Below are 23008 nucleotides of genomic sequence, written 5' to 3'. Positions count from 1 at the left end.
ATATGAGTTGGGGATCATCCGTTTTGTTGCTGGCTTCAGAGAGCTGGATGTATTTCCTGGCTAATAATTCTTTAATTGATGCGAGCTTCCCCTCGTGTTGTGAAATTCCATGCCATTTAAGGCGTCTATTGCAACCTGCCAGCGATACTTCTTTGGTTGACATAAGAGGTGGTCGATTGTTCTCATGGTCCGGGGTCAACCAGACATCTTTAATTTGTAAACACAGTGGGTTATGGTCGCTATCTATGGTATTTTTAACGACCATATCCACAACGTTTCCCCAGAAATAGATGTCAACAAGAATATAGTCGATGCCATTTCATTTACAGAGACCATCAGAGTGCATCCAGACCTCCCTTCAAGATGCTTAGAGTGTGGATTGTGGGACACAGCTATATTTTCTGGAGCCAAAAGGATGCAGAAAACAAAGGCATTCACAAAGACCTAGGTTTGCCAAATGTAGACATTAAATGGATTGGACAGAGAGGGTTAAAGTGGCACCAATTGATGCCATTGGTAAAAACCTTTATGCATATCAAACACCCTGACCTCATAATAGTGCACTGTGGTGGCAATGACCTAGGCACTTTGACTGGGGTAGGTCTGGAAATGCTTATGAAAGACACCTTTGCAGAATTATTTTCACTTTTTCCCAAAACTGCCTTTGTGTATTCTAACATATGCCAAAGGCAGAAGTGGAACTGGTCCAATCATTTTTGTCCACAAATTGAGAAAGCTAGGAAACATGTGAATAAATCTGTTTCTGCTTTTCTCCGAGACTATAGAATGGGGTCCATTTACAATAACAATCTGCGCTTTCATATGCAAGAGATGTATAGGAGAGATGGAGTACACTTTACTAATGAAGGAAACAGAGTCTTCCTCAACAACATTAGACTCTGTATAGGTACTTACTTATAAGTACCAAAACTCTCAATGAACACAACGGCTCTTTTTAGAGCCACTCAAGAACAAAACACTTAAGCTAGATGTTTATCTCCCAAAAATTTCTGTTTTTTTCCTTGGATCCGCGCACCCAATGCGCTAGAACCGCGTACCCAACGCGAGAGGAACAGTGCACCCAACGCGTTAGGATGCGCGACTCCTAATTTTACCGTAAAAAAAAAGCCCCTTTCACTAATTTTTATTATCCCCGGGGACCCCATCACCAGGGGCTTATAAAAAAACATTGGAGACCGTGGGGGGAGCCCCAAGGCCCCCACGGTCCCAGCCGGCTCCCCGCGTCCTTCGGGAGCCGGCATTGCTTTTCCACATGGAGAGCTGCTGACATGCAGCTCCCCGTGTGGAAAAGCAATATCGTTTGGATTTTGAAAGAGAGAGCAGGACCTGCTCTCTCTTTCAAAATCCTAACGAAGTTTGCTATGGGAGGGCAGGAGACTCCCGCCCTCTCATAGCAAACAACAGTGTCCTGGGGGTGGGCACCCCAGGACACTGTAGGAGCCGGCCCTGGGGGGTGCTGGTCCCCAGGGCCCTCGAGTGATCCAGGAGGGGGGCCACGCAGCCCCCTCCCCCTATTAGTGTATAGACATTTTGCCCCCCGGGATTTGGCCCACCCGGAGGCTAATTATTAATGAAGCGCGCTTTGGGTTTTTTTTTTTTGGCCGGATCCACGCACCCTGCGCGCATTTTGGCGATTTATTTATTTTTTTAAAAAGGGGTCCCCAGGGGGTCCTTCTGGGACCCCCTAAGCAACACTAGAGGGTCAGAGTATTTCTACCCTGCCCCCTTTATATGTTTTAAACATTTATTCCCCTTACCTCTTCAGCCTCGCTTTTTCCGAGGCACAAAATGGCTGCCAACAGTTCCAGGTTTCGAATGTAGACAGACACTCGACAGCCAATTAGCATTCAGCGCATGATCAGGAGGGTGCGCGCTCGGTTCGGGGAGGGTGCGCGCTGGGTGCGGGTAGGGTGCGCGTATCCTCCGAGGCCATAGATATATCTATCTTTTTTAGTCTAATTTTCTCAGGAACTACTGAACATTATTTATGCAAAAGGCACGAGTCTGAACTGAGGACTACCTCTTTGCCAAATTTGGTGTAATTCTGTTCAGCAGTTCGGGCTGTAGCTGCGTCAACAGGTCCTATGGGAAATTGCATAGGGAAAATGAGTTTTGGGACCCCCCTTTTTTCTCGGCCCCCGCTTGACGAATCACCACGAAACTTTCAGGATAGGAGCGGACGGGAGCTGGCCAAAAGTTTGGAAACTTTCGCGAAGATTCGTCAACCGGCACCAGACTTATTGGGAATAGAATGTTGTGGATTTCCTATGGAAAATAGGTCCTAACTATAACTACCTACTGGCGACTGCCAGTAGGTAAGATATATATATATATATATATATATATATATATATATATATATATATATATCCAACCAAACTGCCCAGCAGATGAGGCCGCAGCACACAACAAGTAAGGAACAACCTTTTTATTTCTAGCAACAGGCAGCTTACGATCCCGTATTAAATCCTCCTGGCCTGACGCGTTTCAAAGGGTGTCTCCCTTCTCTTCAGAGGCCGCCCTGTGCAGATGGTAAATCCGTGCTTTGCCACAAGTTCCCTGCATGTTTTAACTTTTCCGATTGGCCACAGGTGTGCCTTCTTCACTTTCATTCAACAGTGCATGCCGGTCCTTGTGGTTAAATTTAATGCATAGTAAATCCCTCTAGTGGGTCCCAGGTGCTGCAAGGCATTAAAGAGTCAGTTTCTAGCCCACCATTGGGCCCCCGAATCACACTCTGCCTGTCGAAATTAATTCAAGTTGTGCCTTTTGCCAAGGGGGAAGTTTCCCCCCTGTAAGCATCCCAGTGTCGGATGGCGCGATCCCTCCACGGCCTGGACCCGCCGTGTTAATTATTCAAGTAAACTGCCCAGCAGATGAGGCCGCAGCACACAACAAGTAAGGAACAACCTTTTTATTTCTAGCAACAGGCAGCTTACGATCCCGTATTAAATCCTCCTGGCCTGACGCGTTTCAAAGGGTGTCTCCCTTCTCTTCAGAGGCCGCCCTGTGCAGATGGTAAATCCGTGCTTTGCCACAAGTTCCCTGCATGTTTTAACTTTTCCGATTGGCCACAGGTGTGTCTTCTTTACTTTCATTCAACAGTGCATGCCGGTCCTTGTGGTTAAATTTAATGCATAGTAAATCCCTCTAATGGGTCCCAGGTGCTGCAAGGCATTAAAGAGTCCGTTTCTAGCCCACCATTGGGCCCCCGAATCACACTCTGCCTGTCGAAATTAATTCAAGTTGTGCCTTTTGCCAAGGGGGAAGTTTCCCCCCTGTAAGCATCCCAGTGTCGGATAGGTACAATGGGAAATATTTTGAACCACTCAAATCTGTTTTTTTGCAAGTCGCATAATATCCGGTAACAGAGAGATTTCAAAACTACATCGGTATGAACAGTGTTTTAAAAAAAGTTTTTCAATCTTTGAAGGTTCATGCATAGCTGCTCATTTTGCATATTTATATTTACTTAAACTTACCTTCACAGTAATAGAAATTAAAAATGGTATACATTTTTTTCAGATTTTTTTTGCAATAAAAATAGATGTAAACTGCTTATTTTGGAATTAGGATCTGTAAAGAAAAGAAAAGATAGTTATAACATGTAATAATACATTTTTTACAACACAGCATTATTTCAACAAAAAAATGTGTTTGCCTTTTTTGCTGTTCTCAGAATATATTGAATTTCACTAGAAATAGTGATTTCAATCGTACCCATCACTTAACAGCGGGCAAAAAAAAAACAATCAAAAAGATTGTTTAAAAAAACCCAACATGCTATTCTCAGTAAAATACCACAAGATACAAATCACATGGCTAACAAAATTTTATAAGTTTAACTTACAAAAACTGTAAATGTTGCCGCTTAAAAATATTCACCGAGTCAATGAGCACAAAAAAGTCCATAATTCAAACCTATACCTTTCCTTGAGGCCAAATGGTATTTTTGCACTCCTTTTTATGTAAATTGTACAATAATAGTCCTATTAAATGATAATAATAAATTTCTCAGAGAGCGAATTATCTTCCTAAAACTTTGACTTTAAAAATATTGGATAGTAATTTAGTAATTCCCTAGGCAAACGTTGTCTGAAAACCAACTGGGAATCATTACAAAGTGTCCAACCTTTGTCACATTTTAGATAGGCAGTGTAATGTCCAGATGTGGTGGAAGGACCATCATGGAAAATTATTGCAATTGCTTCAAAAGTCCTTCCTGATATTGATACTTGTGTTGCTACAAATTGCTTTATGAAAGTATCCAATTTTCTTCCATCAGCTGTACAACGTTGCATCATTAAAATTATGTATTGTCCATATTCTCTTAAAAATAATGTGGATAACATTTCTGATTTACATTTGCTACACTCCATGTTTTGATTTGCACCTTTAACTAATTTATTGAAAGACACTGATTTACAGTCTGGTAATGTTAAATATAGAAATCTTTCAGTGTCTACATTAGTGGAACATGTATACATGCAATTTTCACAATGATGTTCCCATTTATAAGAAAGGCCAAAAATATTTTCTATTTCTACACCTTCATTTTCAAAAATGGTAAGCATATACATTAAAAATTCCTGAGCCTCTTGTTGGATATTTTGTGTAAATTGTGTAGAACCAGAACACACATCCAAAAGATTACGAACATCTGAAACAGATTGTATTTTACTTGTGTCTTTTGTCAATTTTTCAAAAACAGAATGCAACAGAGAACAAAATCTTTGTTGCCGATTCTGCATAATTTGTTCTTGCAAACCTTCAAGATAAAAAACAACATTGACCACTACATTAGCATAGCAGTTGACACCTGAACTATTTTCAAACTGATAACCAACAACCTCTTCAACAGTGTCCAATTTCTTTTTACTTGCAATCACAACATTATCTTGTGCTATTCCCTTCTCAACACCTTCAGAACAGATACTCTCAAACCTTCTTTTTCGACCAACCACACGCTTTTCAAATACAGGATATTGACCTAAATTTGGAGCATACACCCTTCTTAACTTATTATGCTCTTTTACACAGTTTGCATCTGCAGTAACCTTTGTCTCATCAAAATCAATCAGAAACAAACCAGATAATGTTCTGACTCGCGACAAAGCAACATATGCCATACCCTCTTTAAATACAGTAGATCCAAAGTTCACCAATGAACTGTCTACACTTAATCCATGAGATTTATGAATAGTCACTGCATATGCCAGAGAAAATGGAAATTGTTTCCTACGGACATATAAATCTTTAACAAGCAAGAAACGAACTGAACAACGACCAATTTCTTTAACTTCTTCAATCTGATCAAAATTAATTTAAAAAAATTAAATTCCTTCTTTTTTCTGATAATTAACAAAATCTACCACTTTACCCATTGCGCCATTAACTAACCCTTTTTCTACATCCAAATTTCGCCTAAAAATGACCCGACAGTTTACACATGCATACAGTGTCTTTTCTAAACCAGCTGTTTTAGATATTTTTTTTTCTAAAGAATCCAGTTTTGTTTTCAACTTTCCTGTCAAAATAATAGTGATTCCTTCATGCTCTATTTTATCGATGGCTTCCATTTTTATAATTTCTTCATTTTCCAGTTTAAATAGTTCTTCGTTGAATATGGAACACTCTCGCAGTGTTGGCATTAAACAGATCACTGATTTATTTTCAGCAATTTTCATGTACACTTTTGCAGGAAGTACATTTTCATTTGGAAAGACATTGCAAAGTAATCGACTTTCCAAAGCTTGTTTGCCATGTTGTGTAAGAATTCCAATTCTTATATCTTGAAGAATACTTCCATATTCAGCATCATTTGCCTGTCGCATATTTGTTGTAATTTCTTTGTATTCAAAATTAGTCCAAATGTTCACATTACCAAGACTACCAAGAGACTTTCTGGTATCTTCATGTGCAAGTGTTTTAAATACCGGTTGTCCTTTTACCGGAGTGAGTTGCAATAGATCTCCAAAAACTATGACGTGTTTTCCTCCAAATAACACGTCATACTCTGTTTTAAGAATTTGTTGCATTCTTAAATGCACAAAGGCAAGCATCAAGTTTGAGACCATGCTCACCTCATCAATAATGAGAAGTTTCATTTTCTTCAAGACTCTTGAAACTTCACAAAAAGCTTCTTCAGATAGCTTTTGGTATTCCAATTTGTTCTCATGCTCTACTGGTAGCATTAGTAAACAATGTAAAGTAATTCCTTTAATGTTATGTGCTGCCAACCCAGTTGGAGCAGTGACAACACAAGACAAATGCGACTCAGTTGTTTTTTGCAGATAACTTGTAATTACTTTAATTAAGAAACTTTTTCCTGTTCCAGCTTGACCACTCACATACATTCGGATAGGTTGAAATTATGTACATGAGCACCCTTTCTTTTCATGAAGTAATCCATGGTCAATCTGCTCTTTCACTTGTTGATATATTTGTTTCTGTTCAACATTTAGTTGTTCTTCCAAGTTTCCTAACTGTATTGCATCTTCTTGAGCTTGATACATTGCTGTTTCCACCTCATTCATGACAGTTGCTGCTTCATTTTCAACAATTGGTTGTCCTAGTGGATCTTGACTCAGTGCAGCAGAACTTTGACTGTCTTGAGAACTGTCTCTAGCAATCTCAGCTGCAATTGTAGCTTCTTGATCAATTTCATCATTCAACATTTTCACATAATTTGCAAAAGCACTGCATTGTATGCTATCCTTACTAGCATTAAATGAATCTTCATAGCTCTGAAAATCTCCAAGTAATTCCAGTTCTGAACGCCATGGTATGAACATTTGCAAAAGGGCTAAATAGTAAAATTCCCTTTTATCAGCAGTGTCGCAACTCAGTTTCCTGTGATTAATTAAATTTCCTTTCCTCTGTTTCACCAGACATCCTTCAGAACCAATAACTGCATATTTTCCATCATTGATGTTCTCTGTAGTATTCCGTTTAAAAGTGTAGTTTTGCAGCACTTCATAGAGACACATGCTCTCAAGATGATGACTTCTGTTCGGGTAATATGTGTCCAACATATTCGTTTTCAAAATATCTGTACTTTCTGGTTCTTTTTCTGCTAAATATTCAATTTCATGAACAGATTTCAGTACCCGATTTCGCATTCCTGCAAGACCTAGACTCACCCAAATGATTCTTCTACTTTTGGAATATAGACTTGCAGATGATAACCGATCTGACCATTCATATGCTCCAATTTCACGATGCGATAACATCTTCAAACTGAAACTGTATTATTTTTTACTTAGAGTCTTCTTGTGAGAAATCTCTTCCCACATTTCTATGAATTCTGTCTTTTCTGATTTAGTAATGTAGGATGTTACATACCGAGCGATAGCAATGGAATTGTCCGCAACATACTGAATATCCATGTTAGCATTCCACATGGATAAAATAACTGGATTGTAGTCACTTATGTATTTTGATTCTTCACTTCTTTTTAAATTGTAGGTATTTTTCTGAGACTTTTTTGTGATGGTATGTCGCACAGCTGACATAAAACTGTTCACTCTTCCTTTGGATAATACAGGACGTGGAAATCCAAAACGACATTTGGTATAGAACTTATCCTTTGACTTGTACTTTCGTCGACAGTATTTTCCACATCGATGGCTTTGGAATCGTAAGACTTGTTGTTTTAAGTTTTTATGTTCTTTGCTATTGGGTACAGCACATGTGGCATAATCTTCAATGAAAGACAAAACAGTTTCATCTGAATCTGTTCCAAATTTGGGGGCGTCCTTGATCCATAACAACATATGTATATGAGGAGCACCGTTTGCTTGATACTCCTTTCTCCAAAAGAAATCCACAACTTCTCCAAGAGGAGGATTCTTTTTATTGCAGATGAAAGACATCATAGCTTCAAATCTATGATTGAAATATCTGCATACATTAACAGGATCCAATGAGCACAATTCTCCGGGTGTCTTGTATTCAATATTTTTTATATTGCAATTTGCCTCTCGAAGAAATTCAAGTAAATCATCCCAAGCATACTCAGCACAGCTTAGTGTAACAAACCATGTAGGAGTTCCCAAGTTATGTAGCATACATTTCAGTTCTCCATGACGACGGTACCAATATTCATTAGTCCCTCGCTGACATGCCATCAGATTAATCAACTGAGATTCTAAATGATCATCTCTCTGATGCACTTTAGCCATAAAATCCTTTGCAGTTACATTTTGCAGATGCATTCAAGTTTTTAAAATGTGATTTACTGCATATGAAAGTCCAGACAAGTCACTTTCCAACAGAAGATGAAACATATAAGGGATACATTGTCGAAATCTTGGATCTTCTTCATATAATCTTGTTGTCCGATATTCAGATGCAGGAATCTGCACAGGACGTTCATCATATCGTCCACCTTTTCCTGTTGGAAACAACTGTGGGAAACAATGAGCTTCCAAACTCTCTTCCCATACACTGATGGGACTTCCTGTTGCTTTTTTCATTTGGAACAACTCAATCGTATTCTCCATCACCTCTTTAGAATGAAGTGGATGTACACTGTAATGTTCATAGATTTATTCACATTTTGACATGTCCACTTTTTCAATTTGTCCAATTAATGTTTCAGTATCTTCTGCTAAATCTATTTCTTCTTCTCCTACTAACACATTTCTATAGTACTCATTATTTTTTAACAGATACAATGATGCCTTTTGCACTCTTCTAACATCCACTAACTCTTGCCAGATTTTCTTATTCTTAGTAGGAACACCATTAACTAGACTGACTAGTGGCTCATTTTCTGCATGGTCTACACCAATAGTTTCAATATTTTTCCTTAAGTCTAACGGTAAATACACAACTCTTCCTTTCAATCCTCTTTGCAACTCTGATGGAGGTAATTTACTTGTTGTAGGCTCCATACGAACAATAGCCTGAAACAGGTGAACACATTGAAAGAGAATAGACTCATACGTATTTAAATCTATCAGCTCTGGAGGAATAGCAACCAACTCTAGATTATTATGAACTGCTCTAGCAGGCATTTTATTCTCATCTTATTTGTTATAACAATATTTGCAAATACGCTGCTCAGATCCCAAATCAAAACAATCCTCTACCAGCAAATAAGTTGCAAATTCCATCCTCTTATCATTATCTTCTATTTCACTTTTTAAATACAGATTGACACCCCTAGTCTGATATTTATTGTGAGTTCCCCGACAACATATACAAGAAACATTTGGTTTTTCACCTAAAATTACCTTAAACTGTGTGATTTCATCCTCAAAATATTTTGTAATCACAGGTTCTACATTGTCTTCAACATTTTCTTCTACTAATGTCACAGTTTCTCCACTCTCTTGCTGAGGACCAAAGTAACAAAACTCAATATCCTCACAAACCTTCTTCACATCTGATACTGAGCCACGTAAAAGAGCACTGTTCATCTCATTTAACTTTAGTGCTGGACTTTTCGCATAATACAATCTTCTCACTAACTTCCGCATTTGAGTATGATGTACTGCCAGCATCCTGAAATGGTGAAAAACACTTTCACAAACATTCCTAGAAAGACAAGCCAGAGAATGACCTTGCAAACCGGTATTTTTTCTCACTCTGCAAGGGTCTAGTCCTTGCAACACCTTAATCTTTTGTTTAACACTTTTTTTAGTATATGCTCATAAAAACTGCATAATTTATCAATAGATTCCTGTCGTACACTACAAATACTACTGCAATCCCATGTATACACAGGGTGTTTAGGACGTCTCCCTAGAACTTCATCAGCTATCACTTCTTCTGCATTTCTTTCAACCATTTTCTCTTTCTCAATTGGACAACCATCTCTAACTTCGTAACCTCTACCACTGGTGTCAACTGCAAACAGTGATTTTTTGCTCTGTAAATAACTCTCTTCATTAAAGAAAGGCTCTGAACTGGAACTGTGTTTCCATTCTCCCCAAACAATATCACACATTTTTTTTCTATCAATTACTCTTTTCCTCCTACTTTTGGCCTTCATTAAATTGATTGGTTTATCTAGTGATCAAATTCTGTTTAATACTAAAATGAATAGTTTCCTTTTTACTTCTAAAGCCTTTTCAACAATGTTTTCAATATGCTTCTTCTTTTTATAAAATAGAGCTCTCTTTTTATATTTCTTCACATCTTTCAGCAAATTATGTACTACTCTCTTGTAAAATATTTTTTTTCGTAATTCCTTATACTGATTTTGCCTTCTTTTAGCACACTTTGTCTCCTTTGACTGAATATTTGTTTTTTTGCTTTTCCTCTTATTTTGAATATTTTTTGTAGTTGAAACATTCAAGTGGATTCAGCGTACTGTACATTCTGTTTCCTCCTACAAACATTTTTAATGAATTGCTTTGTGATCTTACCAGAAGATTTTTTCTTTTTAGCCACATTACTTGTGGTTGACTTTTCTTAAAGTAATTCTCCTGTCTCTGTTCGCTTCTTTTCTTTTTTTTTCAGGCATGCTTTCTCTATTTTATCGTCGAAAAACAGTATCTGTAAAAAAGAATTACAAATAAAAGTATATTAATAACTTTCAAATTCATACTATTCTATTACTGTAAAAACACATTTTATATAAAAACTGACTAAGAAACTATAGCCATGAAGCACAAGTGTGACGATGGTTAAAACACTACAAGCATAGTGCATACTACTTTGAAGTAGTTCATGCCCTAAAGCCTACCTCACTAAAAGAGTACATGCTAACTGACTGAATCATTACAATACTATTAGGAAACAAACTGGGTGTGTGACAGGGTGTTTCCTAGAAGTGTATGAATACTGACATGATTATTGATGGTGTGAAAGACAAGTGTGAAGGTGATTAGAGACCTACATGCATACTGGACACATGTTTCAATCCATTCATACGTTAAGGCCTGTCTCATTCCAATACTATTTGGATACTGATTAAATGATTAGAGTACTGCAAGAAGAATGCCTGGGTGAGTTTATAAGTGTTCGGGTTTTGGCACAGTGAATGGATTACTCCATGGTGCTGAATGGGTCACTACAGGACTCCAAGAGGAGTGACAGAGTATTTGCTAGAAGTGCATGAATACTGACTAGGGAATTGAAGGTGTAAAACACAAGTGTGTAGATGGTTAGAGGACTGCATGCATAGTGGATAGGCATTTGAAGCAATTCACGTGCTAAGGCCTGGCTCACTGCATGAGTACTTGGGTACTGACTGAATGATTAGACTATTGCAAGAAGTGTACCTGGATGAATTTACAGGTGTTTCAGTTTTGGCGCAGTGAATGCTTTACTACATGGTGCTGAATAAGTCACTGGAACACTGCAAGGGGAGTGACAGGATGTTTCCTGAAAGTACATGGATACTCACTGGGGAATTAAAGATGTGAAAGACAAGAGTGTAGGTGGTTAGAATACTGCATGCATACTGGATAGACGTTTGAAGCAATTCATGTGCTAAGGGCTGGCTCACTGCATGAGTACTTGGGCACTGACTGAATGATTAAAGCACTGCAAGGAGACTACCTGGGTGAATTTATAAGTGGTTGCCTTTCGGTGCAGTGAATGGATTAGTACATGGTGCTGAATGGGTCACTGGAGAAGTATAAGGAGAGTGAGAGAGTATTTGCGGGAACTGTATGAATACTGTTGAATGGGATATTGAAGGTGTGAAAGACAAGTATGTAGGTGGCTAGAGACCTACATCCATAATGGATAGACGTTTGAAACAGTCCATAGAGTAACACTTGGATCACTGCAAAACTACCTGACTACTGACTGAATCATTAGAGTACTACAAAAAGAGTGACTCTGTGAATCTTTTTAAGATTTTGGATTCTAGTGCAGTGAATAGGTTAGTACTTACTGCCAAATGAGTCAGTGGAGGTGTGCAACTAAAGTGACAGAGTGTTTATTGGAGTTTATAGATACTGACAGAGAAATTGAACGTCTGAAAGGCAATTGTGTTGGTAGTTACAGGCCTCCATGCATACTGGAAACACATTTAAATCAATCCATGTGCTAAGGCCTGCCTCACTCCATTAGTACTTAGGTACAGACTGGATGATTAGACTATTGCAAGAAGTGTACCTGGATGAATTTACAAGTGTTTCAGTTTTGGCGCAGTGAATGCTTTACTACATGGTGCTGAATAAGTCACTGGAACACTGCAAGGGGAGTGACAGGATGTTTCCTGAAAGTACATGGATACTCACTGGGGAATTGAAGCTATTAAAAACAAGTGTATAGTGTGTTAGAAGACTGCATGCATACTGCATAGACATTTGTACCCTCTATATGGTAATGCATGGTTCACTGCATGAGTACCTGGAAACTGACTGAATCATTAGACTACTGCTAGAAGAGTGCCTGGGTAAAACTGTTAAGTTTTTCAGTTTTGGCACAGTAAAAAGATTAGTACATGGTACTGGATCAGTCACTGGATGAGTGCAAGATGAGTGACAAGATGTTTATTGAAGTATATAGATACTGACTAGTTAATTAAAGAAGTGAAAGACAAATGTGTAGGTGACTAGAGGCCTGTATGCATACTGCATAGGGGTTTCAAGCAGTCCATGTTGTAAGGCCTGGCTCGCTGCATGAGCACTTGGATACTGACTGAATGAGAAGAGTACTACAAAGAGAGTGCCTGAGTGAATTTATAAGTGTTTGGGTTTTGGCAAAGTGAATGGTTTAGTATATGCTACTGAATGGGTCACTAGAGGAGTACATGGGGAGTAACAGAGTGTTTGCTTGAAGTGTATGAATACTGACTATGGAATTAAAGGTGTAAAAGAGAACTGTGTAGATGGTTAGAGGACTGCATGCATAGTGGATAAGCATTTGAATCAATGCATGTGCTAAGGCCTGCCTCACTTAGTTACTACTTGAATATTAACTGAATGTTTACAGTATTGCAAGGACACTTCCTGGGTGATTACATAAGCAATAACTGCCTTCTAATTCTAACAAAACTTGAGAACAGGAAAGTTTTTAAGCAGTTATGCATATTCAAACATATGAAGAACCCAAATGCTTCCCTCACAGTGGTTCCCAAATGCACACAGACTCACAGTGTGATTCTAGACGAGCAACACTATCTCTAGGAGTTTACCAAAACTCATTTACTACTGTGGAAGGGGTAAGGGTACTGTACACAACCTACATATTTCAGTACTACACTTTACTGTCAATGCCTGACTCATTTTATCAATGCATAAGCAATGACTGGCTTCTAATGCTACTAAAACTTGACATCATGACAGGTTTTAAAACAATTATCTGTCAGCAAATACATGATGTTACCAAATGCTTCTCTCACAATCCTTACCCAAATGCACACAGACTCACAGTGTGATTTTAGGCAAGCAACACTATCCTAGGAGTTTACCAAAACTCATTCACTAGTGTAGAAGGGGTAAGAGTACTGTCCACAATCTACATATTTAAGTACTGCACTTTAGTGTCAAAGCCTGACTCATTTTATCAATCCATAAGCAAAGACTGGCTTCTAATGCTACTAAAACTTGACAACATGACAGGTTTTAAAACAGTTATCTGTCAGCAAATACATGATATTACCAAATGCTTCTCTCACAGTGGTTCCCAAATGCACACAGACTCACAGTGTGATTCTAGACAAGCAACACTATCCCTAGGAGTTTACCAAAACTCATTCACTACTGTGCAAGGGGTAAGGGGTCTGCACACAATCGACATATTTCAGGACTCCAGTTTAGTGTCAAAGCCTAACACATTTTATCAAAGCATAAACAAAGACTGGCTTCTAATGCTACTAAAACTTGACAACATGGCAGGTTTTAAAACAGTTATCTGTCAGCAAATACATGATGTTCCCAAATGCTTCTCTCACTGTGGTTCCCAAATGCACACAGACTCACAGTGTGATTCTAGACGAGCAACATTATCCCTAGGAGTTTACCAAAACTCATTCACTACTATGGAAAGGGTAAGGGGGCTGCACACAATCTACATATTTCAGGACTCCACTTTAGTGTCAAAGCCTGACTCATTTAATCAAAGCATAAGCAAAGACTGGCTTCTAATGCTACTAAACCTTGACAACATGACAGGTTTTAATCACTTATATGTCAGCAAATACATAATGTTAGCAAATGCTTCTCTCACAATCCTTACCCAAATGCACACAGACTCACAGTGTGATTTTAGACAAGCAACACTATCCTAGGAGTTTACCAAAACTCATTCACTAGTCTAGAAGAGGTACGGGTACTGCACACAATCTACATATTTAAGCACTGCACTTTAGTGTCAAAGCCTGACTCATTTTATCAATGCATATGCAAAGACCGGCTTCTAATGTTACTAAAACTTGACAACATGACAGGTTTTAAAACAGTTATCTCTCAGCAAGTACATAATGTTACCAAATGCTTCTCTCACAGTGGTTCCCAAATGCACACTAACTCACAGTGTGATTCTAGACAAGCAACACTATCTCTAGGAGTTTACCAAAACTCATTCACTACTGTGGAAAAGGTAAAGGGACTGCACACAATCTACATATGTAAGTACTGCACTTTAGTGTCAAAGCCTGACTCATTTTATCAATGCATAAGCAAAGACTGGCTTCTAATGCTACTAAAACAATTACAACTTGACAGGTTTTAAAACAGTTATCGGTCAGCAAATACATGATGTTACCAAATGCTTCTCTCACAGTGGTTCCCAAATGCACACAGACTCACAGTGTTATTCTAGACAAACAACACTATCCCTAGGAGTTTACCAAAACACATTTCTTAATCTACGAGTACTACATTTTAGTGTTGAAACATGACTCATTTTGCAAATTCATAAACAATTACTGATTTCTAATTGTACCAAAATATAAAAACAGCACAGTTATCTGTCTGCAAACACATGAAAAACACAGATGCTTATCACAGAATGGTTTCTACATGCACACACACTGTCATTAAGATTGTAGACAAAAAAAGTACTCCCTACACTTTAGCAGGAGAAATACATTAGTCTGATTAAAATCAAAATAGTCTACATACATCCCCTCACAAATAAATAACTCACCTTTCAAATTGTTTTGTAGATTAAGAAGTATATCAGTCACACACCAGATATCAGTCACACACCAGATTTTCTTATACAGAATCTCTGCTCTGTGCACCTCTCAGCAAAACCAAAGAATGGCAAAGTTTCCCTCTCATTTTCCATACATATACATGTAAACATCAAATCACATTCCTTCCCACATGAATTCAAAAGCAAACACACATTTCTATTGGTGAAACATTTCAACCCTTTCCAAATAACATACATTTGAACCCTACCCCCAATCTGCCTTCCACCTGTTACCATAGCAACAGGTCATCGAACACTGAACTGAACACACAGGTCACAAGTTCAGCACACAATGTTGCTAATCAAAACAGCAAGTGTGCTTGACTTTTCAACATATCAGCTTATCATATATAATGTTCCTTTCACACACTTTTTGTTAACCAATAAGAATCACGCGTTTAAAAAAAAAAAACAAGCACCCTACCTTTCAGTGTAGAAGGTTGTCAAACAAACAATGATTTCTTGTCTTTTTTTCAAAACTGCATCTTAGCCACCATTTTAGAAAAATCTTACTTTTCAAACTGCCATTTTAGGTAGGTAAGGCTTTATTCGATAAAAAATATCATAAAAGCACAACATACAATATTATAAAAAGGATCAAGTAGACATTGACAATAAAAAGAATTGATCAATCATAAATATATCTATAAAAAGACTATATAGCAAGATAAAAACAATATATGCAAAGTACAAGAAGCTTAGGGACCCAGATTTCATTATAAGTGGATAAATATCAGGTAGTAAAGACAGACCACTTAGGTTGTTTAGTGCGTATGAGGAGCGAGTTTTTTTTTCCGCAGTAGCCAAGCGCAACCCAGATACTTAGCCATTCCACAAACTATAGTGAGGGATGAGGTATCTGTTTGTAGAATGCGTAACACAACGCGGTAGTCACGACTACCCAGCATTCTGCAAATCGGTCTCAGCCACTTAGCTCTAGCTCTTCTGTAATAAAAACAGGCAAATAAGAAGTGGGGAATAGACTCTTTGGGTGCTGCGCAACTCGGGCAGCCAACAGACGTAGGGGAAAAACCCTTCCAACTAGCAGTGACAGAATTGAGAGGAAGGGACCCTAATCTGAAGCGCACATACAGTGATCTATCAAGTGGAGTCTGAATAAAGTCGAGATAGGGTTCCAATTTACAAAGGGGCTTATGCTCAAAAAATGCTTCGCTCATCTTCCCCATCTTTACATTATTCAGCTCTCTTGCATTAACCCAACTCCAGTAAGCCTTCTTGAGGTCCTGTTTCGAGGGGGGTACCTGGGATTCCCAACAGTCTTCATAGCCAATGGCTTTCAGCATTTGTTTTACATGGGAAATCCATTTTAACCTCCTCCCAGTGTCAGCTAATATTAATTCATTTAGGCCTGCAGCATATTTGGCAAGTTCCGGTGTCCGTCGCAGTCTTGCACAGAATAATAGAGGTCGGAGTCGTGCAATGTCCTGAATGGAGTGTCTGCCTAAATCATAAAACAAGGGTTTTAGAGGAGATGAAGTGGGAAGAGAGATAAGATTCCTCATAAATTTGTTCTCAGACATGACCAGATCTTGGATGTTTTCATAGCCCCAAATTTCTGCCCCATACATAGAGCTGGATAGTGCCTGTGCTTCATATACCACAAGGGCCGGTGCCACTGGTCGACTAGTAGAGAGATGTTGTTCTCTAATAATGGCACCAGATACCCTCTTGTGGCATAGGAGCATCTTGGTCAAGTGCGAGCTCCACTTCATCCCTTTTACAATGCGTATGCCTAAATAGTCGAAGGAGTCCACGATGTCTAACGGTGTACCATCCAGACTAAAGGCATATCTAATACGTCTTGGAGGATTGATAACCATTAATTTAGTTTTCTCTGTAATTATGATGAGACCATGGGACTTGCAAAAAGAGTCGAACCTATTTAAAAAAATTTGTAGGCCAGCCGGGGATTTAGAGATCAGGAGAGTGTCGTCGGCGAACAGGAGGGTAGGAACTTTTTCACCAGCCAGGACTGGAGCATCAGCTGGAACCTCTCTAAGGAGATCCACCACCCCGTTAATATATAAGGAAAACAGGGTGGGAGCTAATACACAGCCCTGGCGAACCCCCCTGTTCACCGCGACACTCCCTGTAAGCTGGCCCTGGGCACCCCATCTAATGTTAGCATGGTTGTTCTCGTGGAGAAGATTTAAAAAGGCAAGGATCTCTTGGGGGACACCTAATTGGAATAGGACCTGCCACAATCTTTGACGGGGAATTAAATCCAAAGCAGACTTTAGGTCTATAAAAGCTAAATATAAAGTGCCTTTGCCTAGAACTACCGCTTTCCAGTAGATCATAAAAAATCTAAAAACTTGATCCATAGTGCCTACCTTTTGTCTAAAACCTGCTTGCAAATGAGATAAAACATTCATATTCTCAATCCAAGACCTCAATCTCATAAGGAGAACCCTGCCAACCACTTTCTGTATCACGTCAATTAGACTAATAGATCTGTAGTTGGCAGGGTCCTCTCTGTTGCCCTTTTTATAAATGGGAATCACCACAGCAGCTTTCCATGACTCAGGTACTGTAGAACCCTTGGCTATAGCGTTCATTACAACAGAAATGAACGAAGCCCAGGGGATTGGATCATGTAGAAGGAGATCTCCTGGAAGGCCATCTGGGCCTGCCGCTTTACCGGGTGCGATACTTTTGATAGCCAGGATAACTTCTTGGGTCCCAAAATTAGTCTCTGCTGTAAAATTTACGGCAGGGGGCGAATAATACTCCTCCACATAGTCTATGGAGACAATCTCTCCTGCATATATAGCAGAGAAATGGTTAAACCATTGCAGCTCTGTTATATGATTTGGGATAGTTGTCGTTTTAGCCCGTTTACCTCTATTTAGGAGGTCCCAAAAGACCACGGAATTTCGATTTAATGCCGCCTCTTTTAATTCCTGCTAGTGCATTTCCTCCCAATTACGTTTGGCGACTAACAGGGTTCTAGAGTAGTCCCGTCTCGCCTTTCTAAATAAATTGCTATCTTGTTTTCTTAGGGCTTTTGACAGGGTCGCTCTGTCCCTTCTACAATCTTTAGAATACCATGGGTTTGAGCCTTGCACGGGGTACACTTTACGGGGAGGGTTCTCTCCCAGAATGAAAAATTCCCCTATCTTGTTGATAGTATCATGGTAAAGGGAGGATATGAGTTGGGGATCATCCGTTTTGTTGCTGGCTTCAGAGAGCTGGATGTATTTCCTGGCTAATAATTCTTTAATTGATGCGAGCTTCCCCTCGTGTTGTGAAATTCCATGCCATTTAAGGCGTCTATTGCAACCTGCCAGCGATACTTCTTTGGTTGACATAAGAGGTGGTCGATTGTTCTCATGGTCCGGGGTCAACCAGACATCTTTAATTTGTAAACACAGTGGGTTATGGTCGCTATCTATGGTATTTTTAACGACCATATCCACAACGTTTCCCCAGAAATAGATGTCAACAAGAATATAGTCGATGCCATTTCATTTACAGAGACCATCTGAGTGCATCCAGACCTCCCTTCAAGATGCTTAGAGTGTGGATTGTGGGACACAGCTATATTTTCTGGAGCCAAAAGGATGCAGAAAACAAAGGCATTCACAAAGACCTAGGTTTGCCAAATGTAGACATTAAATGGATTGGACAGAGAGGGTTAAAGTGGCACCAATTGATGCCATTGGTAAAAACCTTTATGCATATCCAACACCCTGACCTCATAATAGTGCACTGTGGTGGCAATGACCTAGGCACTTTGACTGGGGTAGGTCTGGAAATGCTTATGAAAGACACCTTTGCAGAATTATTTTCACTTTTTCCCCAAACTGCCTTTGTGTATTCTAACATATGCCAAAGGCAGAAGTGGAACTGGTCCAATCATTTTTGTCCACAAATTGAGAAAGCTAGGAAACATGTGAATAAATCTGTTTCTGCTTTTCTCCGAGACTATAGAATGGGGTCCATTTACAATAACAATCTGCGCTTTCATATGCAAGAGATGTATAGGAGAGATGGAGTACACTTTACTAATGAAGGAAACAGAGTCTTCCTCAACAACATTAGACTCTGTATAGGTACTTACTTATAAGTACCAAAACACTCAATGAACACAACGGCTCTTTTTAGAGCCACTCAAGAACAAAACACTTAAGCTAGATGTTTATCTCCCAAAAATTTCTGTTTTTTTCCTTGGATCCGCGCACCCAATGCGCTAGAACCGCGTACCCAACGCGAGAGGAACAGTGCACCCAACGCGTTAGGATGCGCGACTCCTAATTTTACCGTAAAAAAAAAGCCCCTTTCACTAATTTTTATTATCCCCGGGGACCCCATCACCAGGGGCTTATAAAAAAACATTGGAGACCGTGGGGGGAGCCCCAAGGCCCCCACGGTCCCAGCCGGCTCCCCGCGTCCTTCGGGAGCCGGCATTGCTTTTCCACATGGAGAGCTGCTGACATGCAGCTCCCCGTGTGGAAAAGCAATATCGTTTGGATTTTGAAAGAGAGAGCAGGACCTGCTCTCTCTTTCAAAATCCTAACGAAGTTTGCTATGGGAGGGCAGGAGACTCCCGCCCTCTCATAGCAAACAACAGTGTCCTGGGGGTGGGCACCCCAGGACACTGTAGGAGCCGGCCCTGGGGGGTGCTGGTCCCCAGGGCCCTCGAGTGATCCAGGAGGGGGGCCACGCAGCCCCCTCCCCCTATTAGTGTATAGACATTTTGCCCCCCGGGATTTGGCCCACCCGGAGGCTAATTATTAATGAAGCGCGCTTTGGGTTTTTTTTTTTTGGCCGGATCCACGCACCCTGCGCGCATTTTGGCGATTTATTTATTTTTTTAAAAAGGGGTCCCCAGGGGGTCCTTCTGGGACCCCCTAAGCAACACTAGAGGGTCAGAGTATTTCTACCCTGCCCCCTTTATATGTTTTAAACACTTATTCCCCTTACCTCTTCAGCCTCGCTTTTTCCGAGGCACAAAATGGCTGCCAACAGTTCCAGGTTTCGAATGTAGACAGACACTCGACAGCCAATTAGCATTCAGCGCATGATCAGGAGGGTGCGCGCTCGGTTCGGGGAGGGTGCGCGCTGGGTGCGGGTAGGGTGCGCGTATCCTCCGAGGCCATAGATATATCTATCTTTTTTAGTCTAATTTTCTCAGGAACTACTGAACATTATTTATGCAAAAGGCACGAGTCTGAACTGAGGACTACCTCTTTGCCAAATTTGGTGTAATTCTGTTCAGCAGTTCGGGCTGTAGCTGCGTCAACAGGTCCTATGGGAAATTGCATAGGGAAAATGAGTTTTGGGACCCCCCTTTTTTCTCGGCCCCCGCTTGACGAATCACCACGAAACTTTCAGGATAGGAGCGGACGGGAGCTGGCCAAAAGTTTGGAAACTTTCGCGAAGATTCGTCAACCGGCACCAGACTTATTGGGAATAGAATGTTGTGGATTTCCTATGGAAAATAGGTCCTAACTATAACTACCTACTGGCGACTGCCAGTAGGTAAGATATATATATATATATATATATATATATATATATATATATATATATATATCCAACCAAACTGCCCAGCAGATGAGGCCGCAGCACACAACAAGTAAGGAACAACCTTTTTATTTCTAGCAACAGGCAGCTTACGATCCCGTATTAAATCCTCCTGGCCTGACGCGTTTCAAAGGGTGTCTCCCTTCTCTTCAGAGGCCGCCCTGTGCAGATGGTAAATCCGTGCTTTGCCACAAGTTCCCTGCATGTTTTAACTTTTCCGATTGGCCACAGGTGTGCCTTCTTCACTTTCATTCAACAGTGCATGCCGGTCCTTGTGGTTAAATTTAATGCATAGTAAATCCCTCTAGTGGGTCCCAGGTGCTGCAAGGCATTAAAGAGTCAGTTTATAGCCCACCATTGGGCCCCCGAATCACACTCTGCCTGTCGAAATTAATTCAAGTTGTGCCTTTTGCCAAGGGGGAAGTTTCCCCCCTGTAAGCATCCCAGTGTCGGATGGCGCGATCCCTCCACGGCCTGGACCCGCCGTGTTAATTATTCAAGTAAACTGCCCAGCAGATGAGGCCGCAGCACACAACAAGTAAGGAACAACCTTTTTATTTCTAGCAACAGGCAGCTTACGATCCCGTATTAAATCCTCCTGGCCTGACGCGTTTCAAAGGGTGTCTCCCTTCTCTTCAGAGGCCGCCCTGTGCAGATGGTAAATCCGTGCTTTGCCACAAGTTCCCTGCATGTTTTAACTTTTCCGATTGGCCACAGGTGTGTCTTCTTTACTTTCATTCAACAGTGCATGCCGGTCCTTGTGGTTAAATTTAATGCATAGTAAATCCCTCTAATGGGTCCCAGGTGCTGCAAGGCATTAAAGAGTCCGTTTCTAGCCCACCATTGGGCCCCCGAATCACACTCTGCCTGTCGAAATTAATTCAAGTTGTGCCTTTTGCCAAGGGGGAAGTTTCCCCCCTGTAAGCATCCCAGTGTCGGATGGCGCGATCCCTCCACGGCCTGGACCCGCCGTGTTAATTATTCAACCAAACTGCCCAGCAGATGAGGCCGCAGCACACAACAAGTAAGGAACAACCTTTTTATTTCTAGCAACAGGCAGCTTACGATCCCGTATTAAACCCTCCTGGCCTGACGTGTTTCAAAGGGTGTCTCCCTTCTCTTCAGAGGCCGCCCTGTGCAGATGGTAAATCCGTGCTTTGCCACAAGTTCCCTGCATGTTTTAACTTTTCCGATTGGCCACAGGTGTGCCTTGTTCACTTTCATTCAACAGTGCATGCCGGTCCTTGTGGTTAAATTTAATGCATAGTAAATCCCTCTAGTGGGTCCCAGGTGCTGCAAGGCATTAAAGAGTCCGTTTCTAGCCCACCATTGGGCCCCCGAATCACACTCTGCCTGTCGAAATTAATTCAAGTTGTGCCTTTTGCCAAGGGGGAAATTACCCCCCTGTAAGCATCCCAGTGTCGGATGGCGCGATCCCTCCACGGCCTGGACCCGCCGTGTTAATTATTCAACCAAACTGCCCAGCAGATGAGGCCGCAGCACACAACAAGTAAGGAACAACCTTTTTATTTCTAGCAACAGGCAGCTTACGATCCCGTATTAAATCCTCCTGGCCTGACGCGTTTCAAAGGGTGTCTCCCTTCTCTTCAGAGGCCGCCCTGTGCAGATGGTAAATCCGTGCTTTGCCACAAGTTCCCTGCATGCTTTAACTTTTCCGATTGGCCACAGGTGTGCCTTCTTCACTTTCATTCAACAGTGCATGCCGGTCCTTGTGGTTAAATTTAATGCATAGTAAATCCCTCTAGTGGGTCCCAGGTGCTGCAAAGCATTAAAGAGTCAGTTTCTAGCCCACCATTGGGCCCCCGAATCACACTCTGCCTGTCGAAATTAATTCAAGTTGTGCCTTTTGCCCAGGGGTTAGTTTCCCCCCTGTAAGCATCCCAGTGTCGGATGGCGCGATCCCTCCACGGCCTGGACCCGCCGTGTTAATTATTCAACCAAACTGCCCAGCAGATGAGGCCGCAGCACACAACAAGTAAGGAACAACCTTTTTATTTCTAGCAACAGGCAGCTTACGATCCCGTATGAAATCCTCCTGGCCTCACGCGTTTCAAAGGGTGTCTCCCTTCTCTTCAGAGGCCGCCCTGTGCAGATGGTAAATCCGTGCTTTGCCACAAGTTCCCTGCATGTTTTAACTTTTCCAATTGGCCACAGGTGTGCCTTCTTCACTTTCATTCAACAGTGCATGCCGGTCCTTGTGGTTTAATTTAATGCATAGTAAATCCCTCTAGTGGGTCCCAGGTGCTGCAAGGCATTAAAGAGTCCGTTTCTAGCCCACCATTGGGCCCCCGAATCACAATCTGCCTGT

General features: G+C 40.8%; 1 protein-coding gene and 1 long non-coding RNA gene across 22 annotated transcripts in view; both read right to left on the bottom strand.

Annotated features, from left to right (window-relative positions):
* MUC13 (mucin 13, cell surface associated) overlaps positions 1-23008 on the bottom strand; it is a 772367-nt gene that overhangs the window by 336636 nt on the left and 412723 nt on the right. The window lies entirely within an intron of this gene.
* The window catches only part of LOC146856847 (uncharacterized), a 53239-nt gene continuing 40311 nt past the window's right edge, over positions 10081-23008 (bottom strand). Inside the window, exon 2 of the long non-coding RNA XR_014979819.1 lies at positions 10081-10167. This is a non-coding gene — a long non-coding RNA (uncharacterized LOC146856847). The remainder of the gene's footprint in view (positions 10168-23008) is intronic.

The sequence above is a fragment of the Triturus cristatus genome, chromosome 3_2 (genome assembly GCF_964204655.1).
Source record: "Triturus cristatus chromosome 3_2, aTriCri1.1, whole genome shotgun sequence".
Lineage (NCBI taxonomy): Eukaryota > Metazoa > Chordata > Amphibia > Caudata > Salamandridae > Triturus > Triturus cristatus.
This window is presented reverse-complemented; position numbering and strand designations above follow the sequence as displayed.